The 12,965-nt window shown below is 31.4% G+C and overlaps 2 protein-coding genes across 4 annotated transcripts in view; one reads left to right on the top strand and one right to left on the bottom strand.

Annotated features, from left to right (window-relative positions):
- Positions 1-12,965, top strand: part of LOC114331115 (uncharacterized) — a 276,343-nt gene that overhangs the window by 67,130 nt on the left and 196,248 nt on the right. The gene's annotated exons all lie outside the window — the stretch shown is intronic.
- Positions 1-12,965, bottom strand: part of LOC114331118 (probable phosphoserine aminotransferase) — a 99,855-nt gene that overhangs the window by 76,934 nt on the left and 9,956 nt on the right. The window lies entirely within an intron of this gene.

The raw sequence follows: 12,965 nt of genomic DNA, 5'->3' as shown, positions 1-12,965 counted from the left end.
GAAAAGGTAAAAAGCTCAACTAAAGTTTATATTTGCCTCTAAGAATATTCTTTTCAGCGTACACCCATATTATAATTCTTAAAACTATGTAATATTATATTTAGGTACTATTTACAAGAAAAAAAATACAAAACCGAGATATTTGTCAGACTGCTGTATGGTGTGGTGGCTTAGACAGGCAAAGCAACGTTCTTTTAAGAGAAGTATTGGTTTGATCCTACCTTATGTTTTTTTCGTCGATGTTATACACGTGGATGATGTCGTACTGCATTTATATACTTGGATACTTCACAGACATACAGGTTATATAAATATCGACCCTGGACAAGGGTGTTTCAAAAAAACTCACAACATCAAAATGAATTGGAGAGAAAGAAAAATTGTTGGCCTTAAAGATAGCGTATGGCCAAAAAGAAAGGTTTTGGGGACCTAAATATCCAGATATTTTAAATCCTTGCTGAGCAAGACAATCGTCAACTTCATCAAATTGAGTATTTCTTAATTAGTTATCTGGATTACTTCTGATTAAATATCCTCAAGGAGTTTCATAGGACAATACTAACTTGTCCTCATGAAGTGTAAATCAAAAGTGAGCAAGATATGACACTAGACAGGTAAAGACAAAGAGATGACACTTACTAGACAGGTAGCAATGTATACCTAAAGCCTACTTCATGCCTGATTTTCTATATGATTTCGGACTTAAAAATGGCTTGATAGCAGCTAATGTTCAAGACAATATAGAAGCCTGATTTTTATAATTGTTTAGGCCAGTACTTGTGACAATAAAGCAAAAATTATGACAATCTTATTTATAAGAATCGTTTCTAGTTGCTTAGCGACTTTTAACCCGTAACAGTGGGAGATGGATATGTCAAAAATTTTTACCTGGGCCAGAGAAAAGCAGCCTATGCAGTCTCTGATGAACCTCTAACAAGAGGTGAAATCGTCGATAAGAGTGCTGGTTGCACTCTCTGATCTGAGTAAAAATTAAGACAGTTTTGGTTTCGCACCGCAACTGAATGAATAAAAATGGTACACATTTTTATTTTTATATTAGTATTACTCCTATAGAGTAACTAGGTCCATTTTCCGTTGGAACTTTACCACGCTGCAGACGGGGGTTGTGAATTGCATAGTGTAGAATTCTTTCCCTTTAGTCTTCACTGCAGCATCCATTTGGCTTGCATATTGTAGAAGCCTTGGAGGTTGTCACCAGGAAATGGGCCAATAAAGTTTTTCAATTAAAAATCTTTTAAAAATATTTAATTTACAAATATTTTTATTAGGTTGAAAAACTTAGTCTTTTGAAATATTTTCAATTAAAAATCACACTAAATCTTCTCTTTTATTTCATGCCAGAAACTTATTAAAATAAACATTTTAGAAGATTTCAGCGACTTTTGGCCCTCAGTAATAATGCAGTCTTTCATTCTGCGTTTAAATTTTTAAAAAATGTTTATTAGTTTTCTCAGTATTTGAAGAAAAAATGAATACATTTAAAACTCATTGAATATTTTGCGCCGATGCTCTTATGTAGATATTAAGTAGTCATTTGTTTTTTTTTATTGAATATTTGTATGTGACTCTGTGTACCTGTTTTTAATTATATTAAAGTTTATAAAACTTATTTTGAATATTATTTCCATCAGGAGTATTTTCAGCTTCCCCTTGCATGTAGCATAGCAGTTACAAAATATACAGTATGGTGCAAAGGAAAATAATCAATTCGTTATTTCATAAACCAGCGACTTTAATAAAAAGATCCCAAAACAGGTCCATTTTATTTTTAAATTATGATTTTCTGGCATATAAACATATCATATTAGTGTCGTCAACCATCTGGGCGTGATGATGCAATCGATGTTTTTTTTTTAATGAGAATAGTTGTCATGTGCTAGTTCATTTGAAAGGTTATTCAATTCTCTATACAATAATATAAACGTTAATAACATTATTTATACAGAGTGTCCAAAAATATTTTATTTAATTAAAATAATTGACACAAAAAGAATAATGTAGGTATATAATTTATTTGATTCAAAATACATTTTACTAACGAAGAAAAAACATAAAAATTGCTTATTTGACCAATAAACATTGCATTTCGCAAACTGAATGTTCAAGCTGCCACACACCTGCCTCTTGGAGTTTGAACATTTAATTTAAGTGAAAAGCAATGTTTAAATATCAAACATTTTTTATAAAATGTTTATTACACCGTAATAAATAAACAATAATATGTATTTGGAATTACATAAAATAGATACATATCTACAATAATCTACATTTTCTTCTACATACCCTTTATAACTAATTATGTTAATGCTTATGTTTATACTACTGAATAGAAAATTTAATAGCCCTTCAGATGAATTAGCGCACGACTCCTAAAAAATCATCGATTACGTCATTACACCCACATGGATGACGTCACTAGTGTGATTGATTGTATATAGGCCAAAAAATAATAATTCAAAAATACAAATGGACCTATTTCAGGTTTCTTCTTTAAAGTCGCTGGCTTACGAAATAACGAATTTGTTCCTTTAATTTGCACCATACTGTATATAGGTATTTGAAGCACTCTTTCTCAAGTGTGCCAGGTGAAATCAGTTTTAGAACACCTTGTATGGTAATGGGCTCAAATATTCTAAGAATTATTATTATTGATTCTGTGAATATTTCCATAATATTCTTTTTCTCATGATCATCTTTCAGTGCGTCACAGTTTTTCGATTTATTTCTAACGTATTCAATTGTATATGACAGAAAAAAAGGCACGTCGGTGATTACTTCTAGTTCTGTGATTATTCTAGTTGTCGATAGATGGCGCCATAATTAAAAAAATATTTTTTTTTAATTAGATAATAATATTACAAATATAATCTGTATAATTTATAAGACTATACAAATCAAAGAAAATATCATTTTATAAATGCAAGAAACACATTTGATTTGTTTTTATTCTAAATTGAAAATAAAATGTGACAACTGTCAGATTTAACTAAAATGTCATGTTAGAATAAATGTCATAAATGTGTATTATCACGGACTTACCCTTTTTCCTATCATTTGTGACGCACTGAAAAATGATCATGAAAAGGACAATACAATAACCACATGTGATCATATCGATATCGTAACACATTGAATCAATGTAAACGTCCATTATTTTAATGTAAATATTTTATTATATCCACGTACTCATACGACGAAACAATGTAAAATAGTTTTTAATTCAATAATTACATTCATTAATATAATACATACATTTCATCGTATCAATGTACCGATATATTGATTCTTAAGTAAAAAGTTCATTGAATATACGTACTAATTCATCAATTTAAAAATAGTATAGTATAGTTGATCCAAAAGATGGCATAACCCAGATATCGAAAGTGAAAGTTATCCTTCAACACCAAATTGTTCTATATGGTCCACACAATGTCCAGAAAAAAGTCACACCATTTTTAGCGTCGGGTTTGGCGGGGAGAGGGGGGAGAAATCGGTAAATTCGTAGTTTTTTAAGTTTTTCGCCAATATTTCTAAAACTATGCGGTTTAGCATGAACAACCTTTTATACAAAATTGTTCTACATTAAATTTGAAATAAAAAAGGTCCTATGCATAATCTTTCTAAAATGAATGGTTGCAAAGTTACGGAGGTAGTATAGTATAACTGGTCCAAAAAAAGGCCTAACCCAAACATCCAAAGTAAAAGTTTTCCTCCAACACCAAAATGTTCTATATGGTCCACATATTGTTCAGTAAAAAGTTACACCATTTTGAGTGTCCGGTTTGGGAGGGAGATGGGAGAGAAGCCGGTAAATTAGTAGTTTTTTACGTTTTTCGTCAATATTTCTAAAACTATGCTTTAGCGTAAACAATGTTATATACAAAAATGTTCTAAATGAAATTTAAAACAAAAAATGTTATATACATAATTGTTATAAAATCAACGGTTCCAGAGTTACGGAGGGTGAAATTCGAGGTTTTCGATACTTTTTATATTTCTTGGGCAATATTTATGATATAACTATACCAAAAACCTAGACATCCAAAGTGAAAGTTATCCTCCAACACCAAATTGTTCTATATGGTCCACATAATGTTCAGATTTAGAAATATTGACGAAAAACCTAAAAAAACTACTAATTTACCGACTTCTCCCCCATCTCCCCCCCAAACCGGACGCTCAAAATAGTGTAACTTTTTACTGAACAAATATGGACCATATAGAACAATTTGGTGTTGAAGGAAAACTTTTACTTTGGATGTATGGGTTAGGCCTTTTTTTGGACCAATTATACTATACTACCTCCGTAACTTTGAAACCGTTCATTTTAGAATGGTTATGCATAGGGCCTTTTTTATTTCAAATTTAATGTAGAACAATTTTGTGTAAAAGGTTGTTCATGCTAAACCGCTTAGTTTTAGAAATATTGACGAAAAACGTAAAAAACTACGAATTTGCAGATTTCTCCCCCCTCTCCCCCCCAAACCCGACGCTCAAAATGGTGTGACTTTTTTCTGAACATTATGTGGACCATATAGAACAATTTGCTGTTGGAGGATAACTTTCAATTTGGATGTCTGGGTTTGGGTCTAACTATACCATACTAAAACTAATGTTTATAGAATTAATGAACAAATTCGTTAATCTAACGAACATCATTCTTTGGATTAATGTATCCAATTCGTAATATTAACGAACTTTTTATTGGTTAATGTTTTTGAGCATTAGTTAATGTATCTACTTACATTGAACCAATGATCGATACATTGATTCTTAAGTAAAAAGTTCATTGAATAGACGTACGAATTCATAGAAATTAATAATAAAATTCATGTAATTGATGAACAAATTCGTTAATCTAACGAACAATCATTATTTGTGTTAATGTACCAATTTCGTAATATTAACGAACTTTTTATTGGTTAATGTTTTTGAGCATTAGTTAATGTATGTACTTACATTGAACCAATGATACTGATCTTCGGACGAAAATTAATGCTCCCTGTTTTTGAATCAATGTTTTTTTCATTATATTTACGTACCTTTACGTACATTATATTTTTTGGTTCAGTGTACGCGGGATCCAGACCTATATGATATGTTGTGATTTTGATTCATTGATCTTTATTCGCCATTTCTTTGTCCACTTTTGAATGTTCCCAATATGCCTTTGAAGACATTCGGTAGCTGTTGCGGGATTTTAATCTGTGACTAACATAGCTGTGTCGTCTGAGAATGTTGTAGTCGTTACATTTTCGTTTGTTGGTGTGTCGTGTGTAAATATCAAATATAATATAGGACCCATAACACTACCTTGAGGGACTCCAGATCGTATAGGGTCGATTTTTATGTATCTGCTTCATGCTTGACACAGTAGTATCTTTCTTCTAAATATGATTTTAGTATAGTAAACATTGAATCAGGAACGTTCATTTTTATTTTGAAGAGCAACCCTTCATGCCAGACTTTATCAAAAGCGTGACTGACGTCAAGAAAAAGTGCAGAACCGTATTTTTTCTTCAAAAGTTTTATTAACTATATCAACGACTCTATGAATTTGTTCTATTGTTGACTGCTTCTCTCTGAAACCAAACTGGTGATCCGGAAAAAGATTAAGTATTATCAGTTATTATCTTCATTAGCCTGGTCGCTAATAGTTTCTCAAATAGTTTAGCTAGTACCGGTTAGAGACTAATAGCACGATAAGAGGTATGTTCGTGAGGTGGTTTACCATGTTTATGGATCATTATTATATCAGTAATTTTCCATTGCGTTGGTACCATTTGGAGCCTTAGTGCGGCGTTGAATAGTTGTGTTATCATAACTACACCTTTATCTGGTAACTCTTTTAAGATAGTTCCTGTTATAAGGTCATAGCCAGGAGCTTTTTGGTTTGTAAATATAGAGGTTTCCAAACTGTGGTGCGTCCGACAACTAGAGTTGCCTTAAAAATCTGTCTGACAATATTACAAATTGTAAGTATTTTTATCAAACAATCCTGACATCATGTATCACTCCATAATGTCCAGCATCATAAAATTATTCCCTCACATCCGATATTTGCAGGATTATTTGATAAAAATATTTACAATTTACTGGTAACATTGTCCGACAAATTTTTAAAGGTACTCCAGTTGTCGGACGCATCAGGCAGAGTGTAGAAACCTATGTATTTACGAAACTATGTATTTACATACGGGACGTAATAATTTTTTAAGTGTGAGCCCTAGACCTATTAAATAAATACACTGCCCTGATTCTAGTACCGTATTTCCCATTACACCAAGTAAACAAAGGCGTCAGGCGGCATAATATAAAAGGTGGCGAAGACGTACAGCTTCAATGATAAATAAAAAAATACGTGAAAAATTGAAACGTATCTTAACAAAGCTAAGAATACTATGGACGAAAATTACGATGATAGTCGACAACGAAATCGAAGACGTAAACTTTTTCCAGATGAAAATAAGGATGGTGACACCATTCTGACTGGCAGGGTGCAATTAAAGGTAGAAATATATTTTTCTATACTTAATATGGAGTTACGATAGAATTGAAAAAAAAAAAGATATGAGTGTGTGTGTTCACAAAGAGATGGCATTAGATAAACCAAGTATTACCTACAACAATACTGTCAGGACGATCTGGAAGATTCCTTTCCACAGGAATGTTTGCATTTCTCCGAATTATTAAGAGAAAACGTAATTTCTGAAAAAATGACTCTATCAAATATGTTGTATATTCGGGTTCATAATTTGGAAGCCGTTTTTTCTAACGTCGAAATCGCCTTGCGTATATAATTTGTGTCCATTGCTGTCACAGTTTGCTCAGCGGAGCGTTTCTTTTGAACACTTAAACGGTTAAAAACGTACTTAAGATCAAACATGGAGCCAGACAGACTCAGTCCTTGACAATATTGACCACAGAGGTATATATTAACATAGAGTGAGCCTACCATTTCTGACGACAAGATCTCTAGGACTGATTTGCGGTATCTCTTTTTAGTACATGTTATCGAGAAACTAAGATGACATTCAGTGTGAGTATAGGCACGGAAGAGGAGGACACGGGAGTATACGCAGCTTTATTATGGGTAAAAAAGACCATGATAGACACGCAAACGTTAAGTACGCGAGTTTACAGTTAGTCATCGGCGTACAGTTTTCTTGGGCTGTGGGTCGCGTGACTCAACGCCAGATGTTTATTTTTACTTGTTTTTGCTTGCGAGATGGACGTATCTGAAATTAATACGCATGGTACCCACGATGGTATTACCAAAGTATATTTATTATGATAAATAAAAATACTAGCATAGTCAACGTCCCGAGTGAAAACTGCGTTGTCTTTGTCATTAAATTCTGATAACTTTTGGTAGACTAAATAAGCGGCGATACGAAATTAATAATGTTACTTAAAACCGTGATCGATAAAAATATCGTATTACCCTAAAATTCAACTTGTCGGCATATTACATTTTTGTTTATTACATATTACATTTTAGTTTATGCTGAAGTCCTCTTTGGGAACGCTCATTAAAACTTTTTTAAAGTGTTCAAAAAATCTTTATTTCTGTTTTAATAAAAAAATTTCTAGCATCAAATGTAAGTAAATTACGCACAATACAACGTTGGGTCCTTTTGTTTTGGCAAAAAAAAATTGGGAAAATCACCCCCTAATTAGCAACTTAAATGAAATTAATCGTTACCTCTTCACAAGTTGCTTTACTTGTATTGTGTTTATATGATCTGTAAGTTTCATCGATTCAAAGTGCTTATTTTTGAAAAAAATTGGTTTTAAAGTAAAATGTTTTAAATTTTCAATTTTGAAAAAAAATGCTTTTTTTTCAAAATAACTTAAATATTGTTCGAAATACCAAAAATCTCAAATGATAAAAAAAGTCGGATTAGCTTTTCTGAATATTTTCTATTTTTTTTTATTTTCTTTAGGACAAAAATTGGTTAAGATATGGCTGTTCAAAATATGTATACACTCGCGATTTGTGACTCGTTCAAGCACTTTCAACTACATCACTTTCAAAAATAAGGACTTTGGACTGAACAAACTTACAAATCATAATAAACAATACGTACACGAGTAAATCAACTTGTGAAGTGCTAACGATTAAGTTCATTTGATATGCTAATTAGGGGGTAATCTTCCCGATTTTTTACCAAAATAAAAGGGATCAAACTTATTTTGAGCGTAACTCGTTTACTTTTGATGCTAGAATTTTTTTTAGAAAATAAAATAAATATTTTTTAAACGCTTTAAAAAAGTTGTAATTAGTTTTCCCCAAGGAGTGCTACATTTTTGGCTATTTCACGTTAAATTATTAGATTTGGAATTTGACGAATATCAACCTATTTTTCATCTCTGCTTTTGCTATATCTAGAGACCTATACACCATTTTTTTCACTTTTTTACAGGCTATATTTTTGCTAAGAATATTTTTTTCGACAAAATATTTACTTTTTGAGTTATTTGCGAAAAACCGTCTAAAAACGTGATTAGTTGGTTGAAAAATGAACATACAATATTAACTCGCAAATAACTCAAAAAGTAAGTATTAACTTAATAAAAAAAATTTATAGAATAAAAGTTGTTTAAAAGTAGTCAGTTTATCCATTTTCTTATTTTGAACATATATTATTTCACCCCCGAGAAGGGGTGAAACTCACCCCAGAGCAAAAGTACACATCGGCACATTATCACTGTTTTTCTTTGACATGTTAGCTATAGTCCTGTCGCCAGGGGGGGTACAACGGCCTCCTTTATTCAGATGGACTTACCCAAGTTTTTTTATGTACTTTGACCCGTATAACACGAATTTTTTGGGTAACAGTTGATCCTGATGTCGATAAGATTGTTATAAACAAAGAACTTAAGGAATTACATAACAGCGATTTCTCGCAAAACAAAACATTTTTTTTGTATTTTTTGGGTCATTCTAAGCAAAAATGTTCCTACAAGTTTTTTCTTAGGATGCATAATTTTCGAGATAACCGCTGTTGAAATTTCAAAAAACGCTGGACGGAAGGGCCGCCCGAGAACTTTATCGTGCCGATCTATTATCGTTATGGTACTAGATATTGGCATTCTATAAAAATAACAAAGTTACTCGTTATTTTGATATTTTAGAAACACCTACTGTACTTAAAAGTATTTTATGGTTCTACGCATCATTAATTCCTGCATTTGAGAAAATGTTCGATGCCATATTTCGGGGACACACTATAGATGTGTAGATTATTGCATAAATCAATAGAATATTATAGTCATACTTTCATTTCAAATTAGTTCATTTTTCTGAGAAATTAATAGTTTACAATATTTGCATTTCATTCTATTTCGATTACGCCAGTCAATGCGCGAGATTAAGAACAATATATTATCTCCAAATTCTATCCTACTGCATGGATTTTAATGAAATTTTGGGAGTAGCCCAATCTCCTAATTCAAAGTCTATCCTATATACTATGGCGCTTTTATCATGGGGGAAGTTCCCACCACTTCTCAGGGGTGAAATATTTTTATTTTCGAATTACATGGAGAAAAAGGAAGATTTTTAAGAAAATTTAAAAATTCATTCTATAATTTGATCACATTTTTTAAAAAAACCATTCATTTTAAACCCGTTTAACTTTTTGAAAGTAGAAATAACACTATATTAAAAGGTATTGAGAAGAAAAACAATGCATTTAAATTATGGTGGATGGGGAGTTAAATGTATATACTTTTCATTTTTCCTTAAAGTACATTAGTCATTATATTTTTTGCACCATATCTCGCTTAGTTTGTAAGTAACCGACATTTAACGGTGCTCGTTTTAAAGGCCTTTTCAAACACTACAAAAGGTGTTGGTAGCATTATACACCTAAAACCTACCGTTCCTCTGTTATTTCAAGTTGAATACACCAATTTGAGCATGCACCAAAAAACAAACTATTTTCACCTACCATATCTCTTTTTGTATTATAAATAGAACATTTACGAAGGAACGAATCTCTTTATTATTTATAATCTAAAAAATGTTTTATATAGAGTTTTTAGTCATAGTTTTTAAGGTATTCACAAAAAATCCGTCCGAAAAGGTGTCATTTTTCAATGAAAATGGCCAATTTTCAACTACGCATAACTCAAAAAGTATTGAGTTCTCAAAAAAAAGTATAGACCAGTTTTTGCTTAGAAATAGGTTCTTCAGCCACTTCCGTGCTTATTTTGACCAACAAATTTTCCACCCCCTTGAAGAAGTGGGAACCGCCCCAAGATAAAAGCGCCATAGTATATAGGGTAGATTTTGTTTCTTGAGCTATTCCCTACTTACTGTGAAAATATCAAGTACATCAATGTAGTAGGATGGAATTCGGAGCCAAATACCCTCATTGACTGCTCTACAATAATGCTCTGCTATGAACGCGTGAGAGAGGACACACATAAGATTATAGCAAAATTTCTATTTACCGTAACTTTTCGAGTTTTTGAGCTACAGCAATAAATTTTATGTCATTGGAAAGGTAATTTTGCATTCTTTCAAAATGTGTTAAAATATACAGGGCGTATCAAAAAAATTAAGATTTTTTATTCATTTCCGGTTCAACCGGAAGCCATGTTTTTGGTAAAATCTATTGTGATAATAGATAATAAAATACCATATATGTCTGCAAAATTTCAAATTTTAGTTTCTATTAAGAAGGAAGTTACGGGCACTCGAATATTTTTTTATAAAAAATTCATAACTCCCCTCCTATGGGGAGTTAAGATATATGACTAATGTCATTCAATTTACTGATAGGATATCAAAAATATATCAAAAAATAAAAAATTCCTTGAAGCCATTTTTGAGAAAATCTAGTTCAAATTTATGTCAAAATTTGACCCCTTAAATATAGGCAACCCGTAACTTTTTCTGAAAAACGATAACATCTTTCTTATAGCCCCATCTTTAGGCTATATAACGACTTTTTCAAATTAAACTTATCTTCAAAAACTTTTTAGATAGATAGGGAAATGTGTCGGGGGGGCGGTCGGCCATGTTGGCCGCCATTTTGAATTTGGAAATGTCAAATTCCGTACTTTTATTTACCTATCGATGAGCTTACTTTGAGTTGAATTTCATTTATTTCTGTCAAAATTTGCAAAAATGGGCCCTAAATAACCCCCCTATTTCGGCGCCCCTTTAAGAGATTTTTTTTAAAAGCTTAGTTTCTCGACAAAATTCTCTTAAACTTACTCATACCGAATTTCATCAAAATCGGTCCAGTAGTTTTTGCTGGGCGGTGGCGACATACGTACGTACATACGTACGTACGTACGTACGTACATACTTCCGACATGTTTTTTTTATTTGCTTTTTAGACTCAGGGGGACTCAAAACGTCGAAAAAAAGTGAAATCTGAAAAATTTTTTTTTGCACGATCCTATAACTTTATCTATTATACTATACTACGTATATAGTACGATAAAGTAATATTATACTATACTACGTATATAGTACGATAAAGTAAAATATATCTATTTTCATTTATGCACGTACACTAATATTTTATAGAGGGCGCCAAAGTCGAGGTCTCGAAAAAAAAGTAGTTCCGATGGCGGATCGTTAATCTCAGGATTGAGATCTCTGAAATAAAAAACTCGTACTGCATTTGAAAAAGGAAAATATCTTACGTGACAATTTACCACTGATATTGAAAAATTCCGCAAAGAAAATATTTAACGGAAATTTGAAAAGTTTTTGTGAAAAGATCGCCTGTTTTTCTTCAGTTTTTCATGGTTAAAGAATATTTATTTTTAATTGTTTGGTCAAATTGTGGCAAATTGTCACGTAAGTGACAATTAATAATAAATTTCCTTTTTCAAAAGCAGTAAGACTTTTTTATTACGGATATCCAATCCTGAGATTTGTCCAACTGTCTGCCATCGTTTTTCGAGGCCTTAACTTTTGCGCCCTCTACAATATTAGTGTACGTGCATAAATGAAAAAATATATATTTTTTGTACTCTCTAAGAGTTATATATTAATGTGTAAAAGTTTTTATGTTCATATTTAATAAAGGTTGTGAGAGAAAGATTATTGAAAAATATTATTATTTTTGGTCTCCTAAAGTGTACTAGTTACCTTCAACGAAACAAATATACTTAACAGGTTATTTGTATTTTATTTAAATATTAAACTAACTTTCTTATATACCACTTTCAAAAAATTTTTATTAAAACAATAACAAAAAATAAAAAATAAAAAAACGAGAATATAAATTGTCCTGGATTTGAACCCGCGACCTCTCGATCTCTGGTCCAATGCTCTACCAACTAAGCTATCAAGCCCCTTGTAAGTGACGTCTCGAATATAATTACACATCACGGTGACAAATACATCAAATGAAGTATAAAAATGTTATACATAATAGATATTTTATTATCTTACTATCGAGGAAGACAAATCCAAAGTTACAAAAATTATAATAAATAATACATTTACTAAGAATACCTACTAACATATTCTTTTAATGACTTATTTGCGCTGATACATATCTACATTACTTAAAAGATTAGCAACGAACCATCAACGAACTACATAATACTGTTTGTGTGCCCATGCGCTCTTATAAAATTTCACTCTCGATCGTAAAGAAATATTACTTCAAAAAATAGCGGAATCCGGTAATCTGTTCACGAAAAAATCAACTAAATATGAAAATGAGCATAATTGTTTATTTTCCTAACTTTTGACGAGCTGTTTATTTACTCTTCACAAAGAAATATGTGTATAATTTAATAATTAGCAATTATATACATACCTACATAAAATAATTATTTATAAAACGCTATTCATAAACCTATTAATTCTTTAACATCATTAACTATTTTTAATGGGAAATTATAGACAAGGCGAAAACGGCGGGTTCGCCTGAGAAAATATTCCCATGACTTTTTTTGCATAATCA

The sequence above is a fragment of the Diabrotica virgifera genome, chromosome 4, assembly GCF_917563875.1.
Source record: "Diabrotica virgifera virgifera chromosome 4, PGI_DIABVI_V3a".
Classification (NCBI taxonomy): Eukaryota; Metazoa; Arthropoda; class Insecta; order Coleoptera; family Chrysomelidae; genus Diabrotica; species Diabrotica virgifera.
The sequence above is the reverse complement of the archived record's forward strand: the minus strand, read 5'-3'. Positions and strand labels throughout refer to the sequence as shown.